The 21,866-nt window shown below is 43.0% G+C and overlaps 1 protein-coding gene across 1 annotated transcript in view; it reads left to right on the top strand.

Moving 5' to 3' along the window:
* TTN (titin) overlaps positions 1–21,866 on the top strand; it is a 326,517-nt gene that overhangs the window by 102,477 nt on the left and 202,174 nt on the right. The window lies entirely within an intron of this gene.

Here is a 21,866-nt window from a genome sequence, read left to right as displayed (position 1 = left end):
CCCCCTCTCTCTGTGACGTGGCTGAAAGACGATAAGATTATTGAAGATGGCGATAATGTTCATATTTCATTTGTGGACAACGTGGCCACCTTACAAGTAAAAACGGTGGACAACGATCACAGTGGCAGGTACACCTGTCAAGCAAAGAATGAATCAGGAACTGAAAAGTGTTACGCTTTCCTCTTAGTACAAGGTTTGTGAACTTATTTTTGACTTTGAAGATTACTCTTTGAGAATACCGTAACACACCTTTTTTCTCCTGGATTCAATCCTTTTAACACGTTGGTACTTTAATTCCCACCACAGAACCCGCTCATATCATAGAAATGGCTAAATCTGTTGATGTAACAGAGAAAGACCCAGTGACATTGGAATGTGTCGTTGCTGGAACTCCGGAACTTCAGGTTAAATGGCTCAAAGATGGCAGACCTCTTATGCCCAGTAGATACTATATGATGAGCTTCGAAAATAACGTTGCCAGTTTCAGGATCCAGTCAGTAATGACGCAGGACAGTGGCCAGTATACATTCAAGGTTGAAAATGACTTTGGAAGTAGTAGCTGCGAAGCCTTCTTAAGGGTGCTAGGTTTGTATTCTTCGTTCACTTCTTTCGCCGTGGTTGGAGGACTTTCACACAGAAATGCAAACTATTAACTGATGTATGTTAACGTTTCTCTTGGACAGATCAGACAATCCCTCCGTCATTTACCAAAAAGCTAACCAGAATGGAGAAAGTTCTCGGTTCATCTATCCATATGGAGTGCAAAGTTTCTGGCTCGCTCCCTATTAGTGCTCAGTGGTTTAAGGATGGAAAAGAACTATCCGCGAGTGCCAAACACAGGCTTGTGTGCCATGAGAACACTATGGCACTGGAGGTTAATAACCTTGACTTGGAAGATACTGCAAATTATACTTGCAAGGTGGTAAATGTAGCTGGAAGTGATGCGTGCAGTGCCATCTTAACTGTGAAAGGTTTGACATTCTTTACCTCTTCCTAATTGTAAATACTGACCTCTTCTTAATCACTCATATTAATATATTTATACGAATATATAATTCTTCGTATCCGTATGAATAATAAAATTGGGTGCTCCTATCTTTGTAGTCATTCAAATGACCCAAAAGTCAACTTTTTTCTTCATTTACTTTAAGAAATAGTGAGTCCAATCTCTCTGTTGTCAGAACTTACTCCTTGGAAGAAAGTTAGGCACTTTGGGTAGAATAGTAATAAGAATAAGTGTGGTATTTGTTAAGCACTTACTATGTATGAACCATGCACTGTGCTAAGCATGGTGCAGATACAAGGAAGTTAGATCAGACATGTTCCTGTTCCACATGGGGCTCACAACCTGATGGGGGACAGAGAACAGTATCTAATCCCTATTTTACAAGAGGAACAGTCTAGTGCAGCCTCAGTGCATGGAATACCACAGTAGTATGACAAAGTTTGTGCTCCTCCCAAAGTGCAGAATTCATTACAAGGGAATGATTTTGAGCGCTGAAAGATTTGGGTTAAATCAGTGCCTTTTGACTTTTTTTTGGTACTTTTACTTCTTTGCGTCTTTTAAACTTTTCTTGAAACATTCCACCCTTCCAAGGATCTAATTCAATGCTTTTCATTTAAAAAAAAAAATAGAGCCTCCAAGCTTCTTAGTCAAACCTGAAAGGCAGCAAGCTGTCCCGGATTCAACAGTGGAGTTTAAGGCTGTGCTGAAAGGAACCCCGCCGTTTAAAATAAAGTGGCTTAAAGACGACGTGGAACTTGAATCTGGACCCAAATGTTTTATTGGGATGGAAGGTTCAACGGGTTTCTTAAATCTCTACTCAGTGGATACTTCCAAGACCGGACACTATACTTGCCACGTTGCCAATGATGTTGGTAGCGACTCTTGCACAACAATGTTACTCGTCACAGGTGTGCAGGTTTGATCGTTTTATGCTTTTGTCTGACTCTGTCTCCCGTTCCTTCTTCGTTTGTCTTTCTGATTGTTTCGGCCAATGGAATGCTTACACTTTCAAGAATTTATGCTGTCGTTTAAAGATTCTTTTTTAGCATGATTACCGTGCTCTTCTTCATCTTCCCCCAGAACTAGACTTGGTCCAGTTTCTGTTGTTGACATTAATCTTCACATTCATTTTGCCCTCTTTGTTTGGCTTGATAGAACCGCCAAAATTTGTTAAGAGACTAGATGCTTCCAAAATAGTGAAAGCGGGTGATTCGGCACGCCTTGAATGCAAAATCAGTGGATCCCCAGAAATCCGAGTCACGTGGTACAAAAATGACCGCAAACTCTCTGCCAGTGAAAAATACCAGATGACATTCATTGATTCAGTGGCGGTGATGCAGATGAACAATCTTGGGACCGAAGACAGCGGAGATTACATTTGTGAAATTCACAACCCTGCTGGCAGCACAAGCTGCAGTACTAAGGTTCTGGTCAAAGGTTAGCAATCACATTTCTACCATTCTTTATTCTCTGGAACTTTACACATACCCCTCCCCACTCCCCATGAGGCGGTAGATTCCTCACTAGGTGATATTTCTTTAATCTCAGAAAAAAAATAGCTAAGGGACGTTTTCCCCAAAAATATCAGTTGGTGTAGGTGACAAATATTGCTATTTTTATTTTTTTAATCAGAAAACAGAAAGGGAAGGCATGATGTAACCGGGATCACTTACTTAAGGTTTGGTAGAATCAGGGCTAACACTGGCAAATCCTGTATTGTAAATGGTGGTTAATGTAGGTTCTGGTTAAACCCTCTCCAACATCCTTGTAGATCCCATATTTACTTGATTTACTCTGATTTTTGAGGGGAAAATACAAGATTATTTTGTGGGCCACACAATTATGAGCAGGGGAGTCGAAGGAGCAGAAACGTGAGAGGGGGAAAAAAGCAGGTGAGCGTAGTTAAAACATTGTCTCCCACAGGCCAAGCAGAAAGGTGAGGACACAATAGAACCAGTGAGGGTTAGAGAAGCAGTGTGGCTCAGTGGAAAAGAGCACGGACTTTGGAGTCAGAGGTCATGGGTTCAAATCCTGCTCCGCCAATTGTCAGCTATGTGACTCTGGACAAGTCACATCTCTGTGCCTCATCTACTTCATCTGTAAAATGGGGATTAAGACTGTGAGCCCACCGTGGTACAACCGATCACCTTGTAACCTCCCCAGCGCTTAGACCAGTGCTTTGCACATAGTAAGCGCTTAATAAATGCCATCATAATTATTAATTCCTTAAGATTCCCAGGGGACAGAGAAAGAGTAGCAAAAGGGTGCATACTCAGGTGACACACAGGTGTTAGGGGAGTTCTTCAATAGAACTGTCACAGGCCAGAGAAGGAAGAGGTGAAGACAGGAGAGGAAGATGAGATTACAGCAAAGCAGGTGGGGAAAGGAGGGGAGTAATTAATTCTTGAAGACGGCCATGAGCTAAGGGTAGGACGAACTAAAGGGTGAGTACATGGATAACACAGGATGCATTTCACTGAGTGCCTAGGTATGCAGGACTTGGATGGTGCAATAGAAGTAAAACCAATCTCAAGTGTTAATGATGGTGTTTACTACATGCCAAGCACTGTACTAAGCACTAGATCATCCGGCTGGACACAGTCCCTCTCCCCACTTGGGGCTCACAGTCTAAGTGGATGGTAGAACTGGTACTGAGCCCCTGTTTTACAAATGAGGAAAGTGAGGCACAGAGAAGTGAAGTGACTTGCCCAAGGTCACACAGGTGGCAGAACTAGGATTAGAACCCAGATCCAATGAGTCCCAGGCCCATGCTCTTTCCACTAGGCCCCGCTACTCCCCAAGTGTTCTGTTAATTTCCTCTTCCTTCTCCCCTCCTTTCCTTTCCTCTCTTTTTTTCTCCTGGTCTCCTTATTGCTACCCTTATATCTCTGCATCGTGGCTCCTCCCCTGTTTTGAGCTGCACGAATAATGCAAAAAGTAGGGCAATTATATGTTCAAATAATAATATTTACTCTCTGGGATGGGAGAATCCATCACAGAAGATACAAAGCAACAGGATGCAAAGATTATATCCCTCCTCTCATTCTATCCTGCTCACCCTCCTAACTTTTTAAAACAGAGCCTGTTCTGAGGGACCTACAACTGAGGCCCTGGGAATGTAATTAATTGCACCCCAAGGTGGGTCAATCACAGATGCTGGCGGCATGCACATAAAACTGGGCTTCTTTCTTTCTGAGCTCAGCCTTAACCAGTCCAGAAACCTTCTCTCCCCTGGCTGCCGCTCATTTGGAGGGTTTATGCTATTTAAATGACTCGTTTATGGGGTGGAGGGGAAAAAGAGCAGGCACAGAATTTTAGAAATTTCCTTTTTTGGATAACCAGTGAGAAATCATCATTGAGTACTAGAATCGGATCCCTTAGCTTCAGAATTCATCACTTTATTACCATCTGAGCCACACCCTGTAACCTGCTTTCACATCACTCTTTTAAATTTTGCACAGAGATAAATGAAATAACCAAATCACATGGACGCTTCATTTTTTTTTTTCCAGAGCCACCAGTTTTTACCAGCACACCTCCTGCGGTAGACACCCTCAAAGGCACTGAAGTTAGCCTTGAGTGTGAGCTTTCGGGAACACCACCGTTTGAAGTGACGTGGTTTAAAGATAAGAGGCAACTTCGAAGTAGCAAAAAATACAAGGTGACTTCTAAAAATTACCATGCAAGTATTCACATCTTAAACGTTGAAACCTCAGACATTGGTGAATACCACTGCAAAGCTCAAAATGAGGTGGGAAGCGACACTTGCATTTGTTCTGTACAGCTGAAAGGTAAGTACAGCTGTGTAATTGGTATTGATAATGTTATGCAAAACCTTTCTTTTCGTACAACTATCTTGGTTGCTGTCCTTACTATAAACCCTGTACATCTTTTCTCAATCAGAACCACCCAGATTTATTACAAAAATTAACAGCCTCACTGTTGTTGTTGGGGAGCCAGTTGAATTACAAGCAACGATAGAAGGCTCTCAGCCAATTTCTGTCCAGTGGCTTAAAGACAAAGAAGACGTTGTCAGAGAGAGTGAAAACATCAGGATTACGTATGTGGACAATGTTGCCACTCTCCAGATTGCAAAAACGGACTCATCCAGTGCTGGAAAGTACATCTGCCAGATCAGAAATGATGCTGGAATGAGGGAGTCCATAGCCACGCTGACCGTATTAGGTTCGTATAAACAAAAACCCATAAAAACCGTACGTGATATGCCCTGTAGTGGATTCCCGGGTGAGGTGGAATTGACTTCTCTGATGATCTGCAAGAATGAGAGAGACACCAGTTTAGAATTGGGCTGCAGGACAGCAGAATCCAGATATTCTCCCTGGACACCTTCCAATTTTTTATGATTGTGATTAATAATAATTGTGGTATATTAATAATCATTGTGGTATTTAAGTGCAGACACAGCACTAATCCCTGAGATGGATACAAGATAATAATAGCAATAATGATAAATGATAATTATGATATTTGTTAAGCACTTACTATGTGCCAGGCATTGTTCAGAACTCTGAGGTGGATACAAGATATTCAGGTTGGATACAGTCCCTGTCCCACATGGGGCTCACAGTCTTAATACCCATTTTACAGGTGAGGCAGCTGAGGCACAGAGAAGTTAAGCGACTGGCCCAAGGTCACACAGCAGACAAGTGGTGGAGCTGGGATTAGAAACCAGGTCCTTCTGACTCACAGGCACATACTCTATGCACTGTCACACTGCATCTCTTTTTTATAACCGTACTAGTAGCAGTAGCAAGGATATTTACTGAATTCCCAGCAGGTGCAATGCACTGCACTATGAGCTTCAGAAAGTACAACAGAATGAAGAGACAGATATCCTGCCTGGAAAGGGTTTACATGACAGCTGCTTTTTACTTATTTTGATTAAGCAGCATAGGGGATTAGCTGGCTCATCAGTTCGCTACTCTTATATTTTAACTCCTGAAAAATTATTTCAATTAGATGAACAAAAGTGCACTTTGCTTTTGCGGCGGCGGGGGTGGGGGGGGGGCGGTGGGAAATGCTTAAAACCTGAAGGAGCCCCCAAATTTGAAATTCAGCAGCTTTACAGGATTAAGGAATCAGGCCTAAACTACTAAGGATATACTCAGTGGTTCATCTCAGTGAGTTTGAAGGGCAGTCATTTAATCTTCTGAAGTGGGGTCTCTGTAGATAAAAGACCATCAAGAAAAAACAGCTTCTCTGTGATGCCTTGGTACATATAATAAGACTTAGTTGAAAATCTTTTTTATTCGATAACTTTGAATATTCTTGTGGAGTATTGGGACCCTTGAAAATTAGCAAATTGTGAAATATATTTTATTTAGACCAAATCACAATTCAGCAGAATTCAAAACAGCAGATGGTCACAACCCAAGAAGTGAATGCAGAATTGATGAGATGCTATGAGGGAAGTGTGCCTCTCTTTCCCCTACAAAGTGCTTAGCTTTGCAAGCATAAATTTATGTAGTTTGTGTAAAACTAGTTTTTTTCCAAGAACTCCTTTGCATTCATTTCACAAGACAGTCCTTGGGTGATGCAATTTAATAAATAGGCACGACGCACTTCGTGAATGACTTGTAACCGGTTGTGACCTAAGGGACTGGCTGTGTTTCATTTCAGAACCTGCGGTTATTGTAGAAAAGGCAGGGCCAATGACAGTGACTGTGGGAGAAACCTGTACTCTAGAATGCAAAGTGGCTGGAACTCCTGAACTTTCCGTTGAATGGTATAAGGATGGGAAGTTGTTGACCAGCAGCCAAAGATACAAATTCAGCTTCTTCAACAAAGTATCGTCCCTCAAAATCATCTCTGTAGAGAAGGGAGATACCGGAACATACACTTTTCAGGTACAAAATAATGTTGGGAAGAGCAGCTGCACAGCGTTGGTTGAAGTTTCAGGTCAGTTCAGACCATTTTTCTTCTCTCATTAAGGCACCTTTTCTTTTCCACAAATATGTCTCTTCCACGTGACTCGGGATTTCTTCCATTTCTTTCCACAGATCAAATTGTTGCCCCTTCCTTCATACGACGACTGAAAGACACCAAAGGGGTATTAGGTTCTTCCAGCATTTTGGAGTGCAAAGTATCTGGTTCGCCACCAATTTCAGTCGCCTGGTTTCAAGAGAGAAATAAGATTGTTAGTGGAGCGAAGTACCAAACTTCGTTTTCGGACAACATCTGTACTCTGCAGCTGAACTCCCTGGACACGTCAGATATTGGACACTATACGTGTGTCGCTGCTAACGTAGCTGGATCTGATGAATGCACTGCAGTTTTGACTGTACAAGGTTAGTAGCGGATCACCACATCACTTTCCCAGTGCCTCTTCCATAGTAGATCTTTCTTCCTTAGACGGTTCCATTCCCCTTCTTACTGCATCTTATTTGATCGTAGTCATTTCTTCATCTTTATAGTTAGGAAGCATTCACGTTTTATGTGTTTGTGTGTGTGTGTGTGTTTTAGAACCACCTTCTTTTGTGAAAGAGCCTGAACCTCTGGAAGTTCTCCCCGGCAAAAATGTCACCTTCACGAGTGTTATTAGAGGCACCCCGCCATTTAAGGTGGGATGGTTCAGAGGGGCCAGTGAACTTACCACAGGAGACACATGCAACATCTATTTTGACGGCACCGTGGCAGAATTGGAACTGTTCAATGTAGTTCCATCCTGGAGCGGAGAATATACCTGCGTGGTTTCCAACGATGCCGGTGGAACCTCTTGTACCACCCGTCTCTTCGTCAAAGGTTTGCTCAGATTCATTTCACTCTTCTCCTTCTAAAAAAAGCCCTGCTTCTCAATATAGCTTTTCCCAGCAGTACTCTGGACTTTAACCACCATAATTTTATTGCTCACTAGAACCAGCAAAATTTACGAAGAAGTTGAGTGATATCTGGATCGAGCCGGGCAAATCCATTATTCTAGAGAATACCTACACTGGAACCATTCCGATTTCGGTCACTTGGAAGAAGAATGGTCATAAGCTTACTCAGTCCGGAAGATGCAACATAATCACAACCGAAAAGTCATGCATCTTGGAAATTCTCAGCAGCACAAAAGATGATCAAGGGCAGTACAGTTGTGTAGTGGAGAATGAGGCAGGAAAGGATGTTTGTGAAGCTCAAGTGTTTTCCTTAGGTAGGTTAGCGATGCTCATTCCATGTGTTTGTGCATTCCACTGACAATTTCTCCCCGCAAATTCCCTGCTTTGCCGTCTGTTATTGATTGAAACTACTCATCCTTTGTAGAACCACCTTACTTCATTACGGAGCTGGAGCCTCTGGAGGCATCAGTCGGAGATTCTGTCTCTTTGCAATGCCAAGTTGCCGGGACTCCAGAAATTACAATCTCTTGGTACAAAGGAGACACCAAACTAAGATCAACTCCTGAGTATAGGACCTACTTCACAAATAATGTTGCCACCCTTGTTTTCAATAAAGTGAATATCAGTGATGGAGGAGAATACACTTGCAAAGCAGAAAATAGCATAGGAACTGCTTCTTCAAATGCAGTCTTCAGCATTCAAGGTGATGATTTTATCTTAGCCCGGGGGGAAAAAAATCTCCTTGGTCACCTGTGATTGTCCTTTTTGAGGAGGAGGGGATGGGTCTAAAACTTATCTAGAGAAAGGTTGGTCAGATAACACTGTAACTGTCCTTTCCTTCAGAGCGCCAAATGCCACCGTCTTTTGCTCGACAATTAAAAGACATCCAGCAAACCATTGGGCTCCCGGTTACTTTCACTTGTCGTCTGAATGGTTCAGCACCCATCCAGGTGGCTTGGTATAAAGATGGCATGCTCTTAAGAGACGATGACAATACGCAGACAGCATTCGTAGACAACGTAGCAACTCTGAAAATATTGCAGACTGACTTGAGTGACTCTGGTCAATATTCTTGCTCGGCTTCCAACCCTCTAGGAACTGCTTCATCTAGTGCCAGGCTTACAGCGACAGGTCAGTTTTCCAAATTGGTCTCTCCCTCTTCGTGGGGCGGTCTTTTTCACGTGGGGAAAATGGCTACAGAGATGCAAAAGACAGCTACATATTGTGCTTTTCCTTTTCACTTCCAGAGCCCAAGAAAGCACCTTTCTTTGATATCAAACCTGTGTCTATAGACATTATTTCTGGAGAAAGTGCTGACTTTGAATGTCATGTTATTGGGGCTCAGCCAATGAGGATCACCTGGGCAAAAGATAACAAAGAGCTGCGTCCAGGAGGGAACTACACTATGACCTTTGTGGGAAATACCCCTCACTTGAGAATTCTCAAAGTTGGCAAAGGAGACTCTGGCCATTACACTTGCTCTGCAAGCAATGATGTTGGAAAAGACTCTTGCTCAGCCCAACTTAGTGTGAAAGGTAATCTTATGGCATAAGGCTTGGTTGTGCTTCTCACTGAATTTATGAAATTGTCTTTTTAGAACAACCTTTTAAAATCTTTGAGGTAAATTAACTGAAGCTCTTTCTGAAGAATTAAGGCTTAAATAGCATTTCCCATCCCTCTTGTTGTTTAAAAAGCTGTCTGTGCCTCTTGGCGTGTAGTTGAATTAAAGGGCAACAGCCCTCTTTACTTTGTTTGTTGTGGGCAGGGAACATGTCTGCCAATTCTGCTCTCTCAAGCCTTTAGTACAGTGCTTTGCACACAGTAAGCACTCAATAAGTATGATTGTTGCACCAATTTTTGCTAAGTGCAATTTTACGGCTATTCATTTTCATTTCTTGTGTTGTGTAGTGGTAATTTATTCCAGCTTGCAATCAAATACATTATTTTCATTTGCCATTTTGATTAGAATAGCTAAAGTTAGAAAATAGGAACAGTTCTAGTTTTATAGTAAAAAAGAACACCATGTCTCTACAATGCAAAGGATTTGTTTTGGATCATAACCAAAGCATTCAAGTGTATGCTGAGTCTGGGCATTTTATTTGCGGGTAACTAACCGGTCTAAATATTGAACTGATGAAAACTTCAGCTAAAACTCCAATGAATATTTTACAATTACAAATTTTTCAAACCACAATTTTTTTTTTCCTTTGGCTCAACAGAACCTCCCAAGTTTGTTAAGAAATTAGAAACTTCTAAAGTGGTGAAGCAGGGCGAGTCTGTTCAACTGGAATGCAAAATAAGTGGCTCTCCAGAAATCAAGGTCGTATGGTTCCGAAATGACAACGAACTTCAAGAAAGCTGGAAATATAACATGTCATTCATAAATTCTGTGGCATCGCTGACGGTGAACGAAGCTGGCCCGGAAGACACTGGCGATTACATCTGTGAAGCTCATAATGCTGTTGGCCACGCAAGTTGTAGTTCGGTGCTCACAGTAAAAGGTCAGGTCTCCCCTTCCCTGTTAGCTAAATCGACATCTCCCTCCAGCAATATTGCCAGAGAGAACCATGACTAGCTCTTATCATTTGACCAGGTTCTCCAAATGGTGAAATGTGTGTCTCTGCCATGTGCAAACCATTCAGAAATTGAATAGGAACTATGTTACTTGGCATCTTTGGTACACCGTAAACAGAGTACCCGAAGTGTAGTGTAGCGAAAACAGCACAGGCCCAGGAGTCAGACGGCCTAAGCCCTAATCCCAGCTCTGCCATCAGCCTGCTGTTTGACCTTGGGCAAGTCATTTAACGTCTCTCTTCCTCAGTGTCCACATCTTTGAAATAGAAATTCAATTCCTGTTCTACATCTTACTGAGACTATGAGCCCCATATGGGCAGAGATGTGCCAGACCTGATTATCTTGTCCAGAGCTTAATGGAGTGCTTAGCACATTGTGCTTTTTATGGTATTTAAGCAATTAGTATGTGGTAGGCACTGTAATAGTAATAATAATAATAATAATAATAATAATGATGGCATTTATTAAGCACTTACTGGGTGCAAAGCACTGTTCTAAGTGCTGGGAAGGGGACAAGGTGATCAGGTCATCCCACGTGGGGCTCACAGTCATAATCCCCATTTTACAGATGAGGTAACTGAGGCACAGAGAAGTTAAGTGACTTGCCCAAAGTCACACAGCTGACAAGTGGCGGAGCCGGGATTTGAACCCATGATCTCTGACTCCAAAGCCCGGGCTCTTTCCACTGAGCCACGCTGCTTCTCTGTACTAAACCCTGAGATGGATACAAGGTTAGACACAGTCTGTGTACCACGTGCAGCTCACAGTCTTAATCCCCATTCTACAGATGAGTTTACTGAAGCACAGAGAAGTGAAGTGACTTGCCCAAAGTCCCACAACACACAAGTGGCAGAACCCTGATTAGAATCAAGGACCTACTGACCCCCTGGCCTGTGCTGCCACACTGTTTCTTACTAAATGATAAATACAATTAATAATAAAATATTAAATGTAGTATAGATGTGAATATATTGTATAAATAAAAATATGCCTTTAATTATTATCCCCCAAGAGATTTGGAATGACCCCTAATGCCCACACCCTTTCGTTTTCTGATGCTCAAAAATATTGGTTTCTTCTCTTGCATTTCCACTTGTAGAACCTCCCACTTTTAGCCAGAAACCTTCTCCAGTTGGAGCCCTTAAGGGGTCTGATGTGATCTTCCAATGTGAAATTTCGGGAACCCCGCCCTTTGAAGTGGTCTGGTTTAAAGATAGGAAACAAGTCCGAAGCAGCAAGAAGTTCAAAGTTACATCTAAGCTCTTCGATGCAAGCCTTCACATCCTTAATCTTGAGGCTGCCGATACTGGCGAATACCACTGCAAGGCAACCAATGAAGTGGGAAGCGACTCTTGCGTCTGCACGGTGAAATTCAAAGGTCAGTGAAGACGGGCACGGACATTTTCCTTCCCTTTCTTATTCTTCTGATTTTATCTTAATGAACATCCGTCCTTTTCGGGGTGGGGAGGGTGTTTCTTGTTTTTTTTTTCTTTACCACAACCGCATCCTTCTTCCACCAGAACCTCCACGATTTGTGAAGAAGCTAAGCGACACCTCAACCCTTGTTGGGGATCCCGTGGCGATGCAGGCTGTGGTGGAAGGCGTACCACCGATTTCTGTCACCTGGTTAACAGACAAAGGGGAAACCGTGAGAGAAAGTGAAAATGTTATGATTACGTTTGACGATAACATTGCCACTCTCCAGTTTGGAAGCCCGGAAGCAGCCAACTCTGGGAAATACACTTGCCAAATCAAAAATGATGCTGGCATGAGAGAGTGCTCTGCAGCCTTGTCTGTGCTAGGTTGGTAATAACTTCATTCATTCAATCGTATTTATTGAGTGCTTACTGTGTGCAGAGCACTGTACTAAGCGCTTGGGAAGTACAAGTTGGCAACATATAGAGACGGTCCCTACCCAACAGTGGGCTCACAGTCTAGAAGAACTTTAAGCAAAATGTTGAGTGGCCCAAACAAGGATTTCCTTCCAAACAACTCTTTCTATCAGTTATCCCGTATTGGGGTTTTTCGTTTGTTTTTAGTTTTTTAATGGCATCTGTTAAGTGTTTATTATGTGTTAAGCACTGTTCAAAGCGCTGGGGTAGATACAAGTTAATTAGGTTGGACACGGTCCCTGTCATACGTGGGACTCACAGTCTATGTAGGAGGAAGACTAGGAGAACTTAGGCACAGAGAAGTTAAGTGTCTTGCCCAAGATCACCCAGCAAGCAACTGGCAGAGCCAGGATTAGAATCCAGGTCCTCTGACTCCCAAACTCGTGCTGTTTTTCTGCTGGCCATCCTGCCCCTCTTTTTTAAGATTTGGTTGTTGCTGACATGGCTCCTCTCATTTTCAGAACCAGCCAAGATTCTCGAGAAGCCAGAACCCATGACAGTAACTGCCGGAGGCCCTTTCTCTTTGGAATGCTTAGTGACTGGGACACCAGAACTAAAAACTAAATGGCTCAAAGATGGGAGGGAAGTATTCAACGACCGCAAACATCAAATTAGCTTCATCAACAAAGTTGCTTCTCTCAAGTTCCCATCTGCTGAAATGAGTGACAAGGGGCTATACAGCTTTGAAGTGCAAAATAGTGTTGGTAAAAGCAGCTGTTCAGTCTCGGTTCATGTCTCAGGTTAGTTAGATGTTTTTCTATAATGTATTGCATTTTTTTCCCCTCTAAGGTGCATTTGTTTCTTAAAAAAAGACACACTGTTTATATTACACTTTCCTACACAGACCGGATTGTAGCTCCTTCTTTCATACGCAAACTGAAAGCCACGAATGGGGTTCTGGGCTCCTCGGTTCTCTTGGAGTGCCACGTCTCTGGCTCACCGCCTATTTCTGTTGCCTGGTTTCAAAATGGAAGCGAGATAGTGAGTGGAGCAAAATACCAAGTCAAATTTTCTGAAAACATCTGCACTCTGAATTTGAGCACACTGGAGTCGTCCGATACAGGAACTTACACATGTGTAGCCGCTAACAAGGCTGGATCCGATGAATGCTCAGCGGTTTTGACTGTTCAAGGTGAGTACATAGTGGTCCTCCAGAAAGTCATCTTCTTGAGGGTGAGATCTCTTTGCCTATGGGCCTTGAGTCTTATCTATTGTTCCCCTTCAAATGACAAAGCTGACTCTAAAGCAATTTTCATTTTCATCTTCAACCTTCTTTCAATACTGTAGAGCCACCCTCTTTTGTGCAAACACCCGATCCTGCGGAAGTTCTGCCCGGAATGAACGTCACGTTCACTAGTGTCATTCGTGGAACTCCTCCTTTCACTGTGAGATGGTTTAAGGGAAGTAGGGAAATGGTTTCGGGTGACTCCTGCAGCATCTCTGTCGAAGAATCAGTGACCGAACTGGAGCTGTATGAAGTCGAGCCGTCACAGAGCGGAGACTATTCTTGTCTCGTTACAAATGATGCTGGCAGCGCATCTTGCACAGCACATCTTTTCGTAAAAGGTTTGTGCCTTTCTCGCTCCGATCCACAGATTCTTTTCAGGAAAATTTCCAACTCAAGATGCTTTTTCCACTCTTTTTTTTCCACTCTTTGATTCTTACCCTCGTACTTTCTCACGACAGAACCGGCAACCTTTGTGAAGAGATTGGCAGACTTCAGTGTTGAGTCAGGGAGCTCCATAATTCTGGAGAGTACGTTTGAGGGTACACCTCCCATTTCAGTGATCTGGGCCAAGGATGGTTACCTTATAACTCAATCCCAGAATTGCAGTATAACCACGACAGAAAAATCTGCTATTCTGGAAATTGTCAACAGCACAGCAGAAGATTATGGGCAGTATATTTGCCAGATTGAGAATGATGCCGGCGAAGACATTTGTGAAGCCCTGGTATCTGTCTTGGGTGCGTTCCTATCTTCTGTTCCCCACCTCTCTCATCCTCTTTGTGTCGTTCGTAAGTTTGACTTGGTTGGCTAATTGTAATGTCTTTGGCTTTAGAACCTCCTTATTTCCTTCAACCCCTGGAACACATAGAAGTGGCCATTGGACAGCCGGTTACCTTCCAATGCCAAGTGGGTGGCACACCAGAAATTAAAATATCTTGGTTTAAGGGAGATTCGAGGCTGAGATCAGCCCCTGCTTATAAGTTGTATTTCAAAGATGACGTTGCTGCCCTAATAATCAACAAGGTGGACCCAAGTGACGTTGGAGAATACACTTGCAAGGCAGAAAACAGTGTTGGAGCCGTTGCTTCTTCTGCTGTGCTTGTGATCGAAGGTGAAAATGAGTACAATTTCTTCACTGGCCAATTCGTCAATCAATGTTGCGTGTGGAAGGATTTGTCCTTTTGAATTCATTTAAAAGAAAGGACATGTAAAAGATGTGGAGTTCTTTCCCTTATCCTTAAATGAGGCTCAAGCAAAAACTCCTCATTCTCGGCTTCAAGGCTCTCCGTCACCTCACCCCCTCCTACCTCACCTCCCTTCTCTCCTTCTCCAGCCCAGCCCGCACCCTCCGCTCCTCTGCCGCTAACCTCCTCACTGTACCTCGTTCTCGCCTGTCCCGCCGTCAACCCCCGGCCCACGTCCTCCCCCTGGCCTGGAATGCCCTCCCTCCACACATCCGCCAAGCTAGCTCTCTTCCTCCCTTCAAAGCCCTACTGAGAGCTCACCTCCTCCAAGAGGCCTTCCCAGACTGAGCCTCCCTTTTCCTCTCCTCCTCCCCATCCCCCCCGCCCTACCTCCTTCCCCTCCCCACAGCACTTGTATATATATTTGTACAGATTTTTTACTTTATTTTACTTGTACATATTTACTATTCTATTTATTTTGTTAATTATGTGTATAGAGCTTTAATTCTATTTGTTCTGATGATTTCAACACCTGTCTACATGTTTTGTTTCTTTGTCCGTCTCCCCCTTCTAGACTATGAGCCCGTTGTTGGGTAGGGACTATCTCTATATGTTGCCGACTTGTACTTCCCAAGCGTTTAGTACAGTGCTCTGCGCCCAGTAAGCGCTCAATAAATTCGATTGAATGAATGAATGAATTTCTGATTTCGCTTCATTGCAGAACGTAAACTTCCACCTTCATTTGCAAAGAAACTGAAGGATGTTGAGGAAACGCTGGGCTTCCCAGTCGCCTTTGAGTGTCGTATCCATGGCTCGGAACCAATTCAGGTGTCTTGGTATAAAGACGGGGAGCTCATAAAAGACGACCCCAATATGCAAATTTCATTCGTCCATAAAGTAGCGACTCTCCAGATCTTGCAGACAGACAAGAGTCACGCCGGCCAGTACAACTGTTCGGCTTCCAATGCTCTTGGTTCCGCTTCCTCTAGTGCCAAACTCATTCTTTCAGGTGTGTGACTTTCACAGGGGTTTATGGGGACCCACACTGGTTGTGGCTACCTCTTTTAGGCACAGAAAGAAACCAGTCTTCTTATTCTTTTTCTCTCTCAGAATTTGAGGTACCTCCCTTCTTTGACGTAAAGCCCGTATCAATAGATCTTGCTCTGGGTGGAAGTGGCTGTTTTAAGTGTCATGTTATTGGCACGGCACCCATTAAAGTCACCTGGGCCAAAGATAACCGAGAGATCCGTCCCGGAGGCAACTACAAGATGACGCTGGTAGAAAACACCGCCACTTTGACCGTCCTAAAAGTAGCCAAAGGAGATGCTGGAGAGTACACGTGTTATGCAAGCAATAGTGCTGGGAAAGATTCTTGTTCAGCTCACCTAGGCGTGCAAGGTATGCATATTGTTCATTTTAAACTTTCCTCAGAAATAATATAGCTTTATTTGAAAGGTTCAAAAGAAGCGGAATAGTTTACAGACTGGGCATTTGGCCGAAAGTTGAGAGAGCTGAGTTCTGATGAAGCTAAGAAGCAGTGTGGCTTAGTGGAAAGAGCAAGGGCATTGGAGTCAGAGGTCATGGGTTCGAATCCCGGATCCACCACTTGTCAGCTGTGTGACTTTGGGCTTAACACTGAACTTCTCTGTGCCTCAGTTACCTCATCTGTAAAATGGGGATAAAGACTGTGAGCCCCATGTGGGGCAAGCTGATAACCTTGTATCTACCCCAGCACTTAGAATGGTGCTTGGCACATAGTAAGTGCTTAACAAATGCCATTATTAGTATGATAGTTCTGTCATAAATTCTCTCTGGAGTAGATTAGCAGCACAGCTTAGAGGAAAGAACATAGACTTGGGAGTCTGGAGACCTTGGATGTAATTCTGGTTCCATGCATTGCATGCTCTGTGACCTTGGGCAAGTCCCTTAACTTACCTGTGCCTCAGTTATCTCACCTGGAAAATGGAGATAAAGTACCAGTTTTCATTCCCTCTTAGGCTGTGAAGCCCACCTGGGACAGGGGCTAAGTCCAATCTGTTTGTATTGTACTACCCTGCCACTTAATACAGTGCTTGACCATGTCGTAAGCACTTAACAAGCACCGCAATTATCATTAAATATAGTATAGTAAATTATTTAATCTCCCAAAGCTTCAGTTTCCCCTTTCATCAAATCAGGATGAGTACTTGTTCCTGCCCACTTTTCAGGGAAGTCATGAGTACTGACATAATATACTATGAAATCCTTAGGACAAATCATTTTATAAATGTGAGTTTATTTGTGGGGGAAAGAGAAAAAAGCATATCATCCCACCTGTGAATTCTTTGCTACAATTTTCTCTTGTTCCCTTTCTCAACGTAATGTGTTGCACCTAGAATCTCCCTTGTGATACCTCAGGTAATTTTGTATTGCTTAAGCATTGCATTTTTCTAAAGAAATACACACTAATCAGGCAAGGGAACCCAGAAAACTGATTCTCCATCCACTGAACTTCTCTAACCACAACAGAAGGTGATCCTGTTGGCAAAGACACTTAATTTCAGTGGGCCTCAGAATGTTTGCAAGCTTTCAGATTTCTGCGGCTTCTAACCCACCTCTGTCTTTCGGTTTCACAGAACCACCCAGATTTATTAAGAAGCTAGAGTCTTCAAGAATTGTAAAACAGCATGATTCGACAAGATTCGAGTGTAAAATAGGCGGCTCTCCTGAAATCAAAGTGCTGTGGTACAAGAACGATGTGGAAATCCGGTCCAGTAACAAATTCCAAATGTCATTCGTCGACTCTGTGGCGGTTATTGAAATGAGCAATCTCAGTGTCGAGGACAGTGGTGACTACACGTGTGAGGCCTTGAATGCCGCTGGTAGTGCAAGTAGCAGCACTGCCCTGAGAGTGAAAGGTCAGATTTCCTGCTTCCTTTCATTGCCTCAGTTGTGTTTATTGAGTGCTTACTGTGTGCAAAGCACTGTACTAAGCGCTTGGGAGAGTACAATATAACAAACAGACAGTCTTGTGTGTTCCTTGCCAGGTTATTCTCCCAACATCTCTTCGGGTGATTCATCACCTTCTTAAAGGAAGAATAAGTGGGGAGAATTTTTTTTCGAAGCTTCTGGGCCTTTGAGGATAAAGAACTGAATCTTATTTTACAGTTTTCACCTTGGCAACCTAGTGTGACTTGAGAGTTAGATCTCCTAATTCCTTCTTTTTTAATGTCTCCTATCCATAGAACCCCCTGTTTTCATTAACAAGCCTTATCCGGTTGAGACTCTGAAAGGCTCTGATGTTCATCTTGAATGTGAGCTTCGAGGCACTCCTCCCTTTCAAGTTTCATGGCACAAAGACAAAAGAGAAATTAGAAGTGGCAAGAAGTACAAGATTATGTCTGAGAACTTCCTTACTAGTATTCACATTCTCAACGTGGATGTGTCAGACACTGGGGAATATCAGTGTAAAGCCTTAAACGATGTGGGAAGTGACTCTTGCACTGGCTCTATTGCGTTGAAAGGTGAGTTGGATCCTCTTCTTCTTCTCCCCCTTCTCCTTTCCCCCACTTGTTTGTCTATTTCTCTGGATTTCCAGAGTTGCTGCCACCCCTAGGTATCCAAGAAAGAGAAAGTCAGCAGCAGGAGGAAGGTGATGGAGTAGACATTTTGAAAAGCTGAAACAGTTGGCCAGACCTGATGGGCGATGCAACCCCCCCCTCCCCACCCCTCAACAACACATTCCCAGAAACAAGGAGACTGACATTTTCCAGCATCCTCAAATTTAGGATTCTAGGCTTTTTAGCTCCTGTATAAATCAACAATCTACCTATCTTTCCCTTCTTTGTTTCCCTCTCCCTAGAGGCTCTATTCCCTCCACTTTTCCCTCCAGCTTCTTCTGTTCTTTTGGGACTCCCACATCAGTGCCTTTTTTATTTCCCCTGTTTCCTGTCTTCATGTTACCAAACATTCTGTAAGAATGCTCTTATTTGTACCACTGAAACATTTCTTGGGATGAAGGGAGACAAAATGAATGTGGACAGTGTCCAGAAGGCCACTCCCTTTCAGATGCTAACACTCTTACCACCACCAATGGTTAAAACAAAAATGGCAAATTGGCTCACCCCTCTTCCTGCCCTCTTAACAGACGATTGTCCTATGGTTCTTCTCCTGCGTGCACATTTGTACAATGGCTTATCTTTTCTTCATCAGAACCACCAAGATTCGTGAAGAAACTAAGTGATTTATCAGCTGTGGTTGGAGACCAAGTTCAGATGCAGGCTACCATAGATGGCGCTGAGCCCATTTCAGTGGTGTGGTTTAAAGACAAAGAAATTGTTAGAGAAAGTGACAACATCTGGATTTCCTATTCAGAAAATGTCGCAACTCTGCAGTTTGCAAGCACCGAATCAGCCAATGCTGGGAAATACACTTGCCAGATCAAAAATGATGCTGGAACCCAAGAATGCTTCGCAACCCTTTCAGTTCTAGGTGAGTGCCGGAAGTCTGAAGGTCACGGGTTCTAATCCTGGGTCTTCCATTTGTCTGCTGTGTCACTTCACTTCTCTGGGCCTCAGTTACCTCATCTGTAAAATGGGGATTGAGACTGTGAGCCCCACATGGGTCAGGGCCAGTGTTCAACCCAATTCACTTGTATCCACCCCAGCGCGTAGTACAGTGCGTGTCACATAGTAAGCGCTTAACAGCTACCGCACTTATTATTATTATTACTAATAAAACAAAATAATAAATTTGGTGTGATGATAAAGAGACCCCATTAAGCAGTAACCTCATTTGATTTTCAATTATTATGGTTTTGATCTCATTTCAGAACCCGCAGTCATTGTAGAAAAGCCAGAATCAATGAAAGTTGCATCTGGTGACACTTGTACTTTGGAGTGCACAGTAGCAGGCACACCAGAACTTCATTCCAAGTGGTTTAAGAATGGAAAAGAACTGACTTCGGACAATAAATACAAGATAAGCTTCTTCAACAAAGTAGCAGGACTTAAGATCATTAATGTAGCACCGAATGATAGTGGCATGTATACCTTCGAAGTACAAAACAGTGTTGGCAAAGACAGCTGTACAGCCTCAGTTCAAGTATCAGGTTAGTTGGTGAATGATGTTCCACAAGATCATCTCCTTTTTATTTTTTTTTAGTTCATCTGAATAAAATACTGTAGCAATATGCACCTTGCTGTATCATCCCTAGACCTACTTGACTCTAAGATAGGGGTTCTGTTGCAGTAAGGAAGATCACAAAGGTACCCGCCTTGGGGAGGGAAGGTTGGCAGTTTAAATCAACCTTTGTACACCATTTATCCTGGAAGATAAGCTGTTGAGAGACAGCCCAATTTGAGATAAGGCTGTATGTTCTTTCACTCACAGACTGTAGCCTGACCATTTGTGCCTTGAGAAAAAAAAGAAATTGGAATGCTAACAAATCTCTACTATTAGCATGTCAGGTTTTGGAAGAAATGAACATTCAGGAATTCTTCCATTCCAGTTTAATTGGGACATGACAGAAAGCTAGAAACCTCCCACCAGAAAGATAATAGTCATCTCTTTTATCATGATTCTGTAATTCTTTTACTTTTCTTACACAGATCGAATCATTCCTCCTTCTTTCACAAGAAAATTGAAAGAGACCAATGGTTTGTTTGGTTCTTCTGTCGTCCTGGAGTGCAAAGTCTATGGATCGCCACCTATTTCTGTCTCTTGGTATCATGAAGGGAATGAGATCACTAGTGGAAGGAAGTATCAGGCTACCTTAACGGATAATTCTTGTTGTTTGACTGTGAATGATCTCGAAGAATCAGATGCTGGAGAATATACATGTGTGGCCACGAATGTAGCTGGATCTGATGAATGCAGTGCTGCCTTGACTGTTAGAGGTCAGTAAAGAAAATCAGATACCTACCAATCAAAGCCCATATTTGCACTATTTCTTCTCCCTTCTGCATCACCTATGAACTTGGTTCTGTGCCCTTTAAGCACTTGATATTCACCTCATCTTCAGCAGTTGTGCACAAGGCATAATTTATTTTAGTCTACCTTCCCCTCTAGACTGTAAGCTCCTTGTGAGCAGTTATCTTTACCAACTCTTTTTTTTATCTTTACCAAGTCTTTTTTTCTTTTTCTAACGGTGTTGGTTGAACACTTACTATGTGTCAAGCGCTGTTCTACACACTGAGGTAGATACAAGTTAATCACGTTGGAAACAGTCCATATCCCACATGGGGATTACAGCTTTAATCCCCATTTTACAGATGAGGTAACTGAGGCACAGAGATGTTAAATGAGTTGCCGAAGGTCACACAGCAGATGAGTGGCAGAGCCAGAATTAGGACCTAGGTCCTCTGATTCCCAGAACCATGCTCTTTCCACACTGTTTCTCTGTTGCATCGTACTCTCCTGAGTGCGTAATACAGTGTTCTGCACAAAGTAAATGCTCGGTAAACATCATTAATCGATCTTTCTTTTTTTCCAATGGCCAACTAGTTTGTATTGGTAATCCTTTTACTCTTCAGTACACTTAGCCCTGGTTACTGCCTCATCTCTTTTCTGTTTCTCTGTGTTTAGAACCTCCCTCATTTGTGCAGAAACCAGATCCACTGGATGTTTTAATGGGGACAGATGTCACCTTCACCAGCATCATAAAAGGCACGCCTCCTTTTAGTGTTAGCTGGTTCAAAGGTAGCAGCGAACTAGTCCCTGGAGATAGATGTAACGTTTCTCTAGACGATTCGGTTGCTGAACTGGAGTTGTTCGAAGTCGATACCTTACAGAGTGGAGACTATACCTGCGTGGTGACCAATGAAGCTGGAAAAGCTTCATGTACAACACACCTTTATGTCAAAGGTTGGTCACGACTGGGATTTCTCGGCCTTCGATTAGAAACAGTGTTTTCTTCACTTGGCTTATTTTTCACTTCTTGGTTTAATCTTCTTTTCTATAGCCCCAGCCAAATTTGTGAAGAAGCTGAATGATTACAGTATAGAAAAAGGAAAACCATTAATACTGGAGGGCTTATTCACCGGCACCCCACCAGTTTCAGTGGCCTGGAAGAAGAATGGCCTAAATATTAGTCCATCACAAAAATGCAGTCTAACCGCGACTGAAAAATCTGCGATCCTCGAAATCTCCAGTTGCATGGTCGAT

The sequence above is a fragment of the Tachyglossus aculeatus genome, chromosome 9, assembly GCF_015852505.1.
Source record: "Tachyglossus aculeatus isolate mTacAcu1 chromosome 9, mTacAcu1.pri, whole genome shotgun sequence".
Classification (NCBI taxonomy): Eukaryota; Metazoa; Chordata; class Mammalia; order Monotremata; family Tachyglossidae; genus Tachyglossus; species Tachyglossus aculeatus.
The sequence above is the reverse complement of the archived record's forward strand: the minus strand, read 5'-3'. Positions and strand labels throughout refer to the sequence as shown.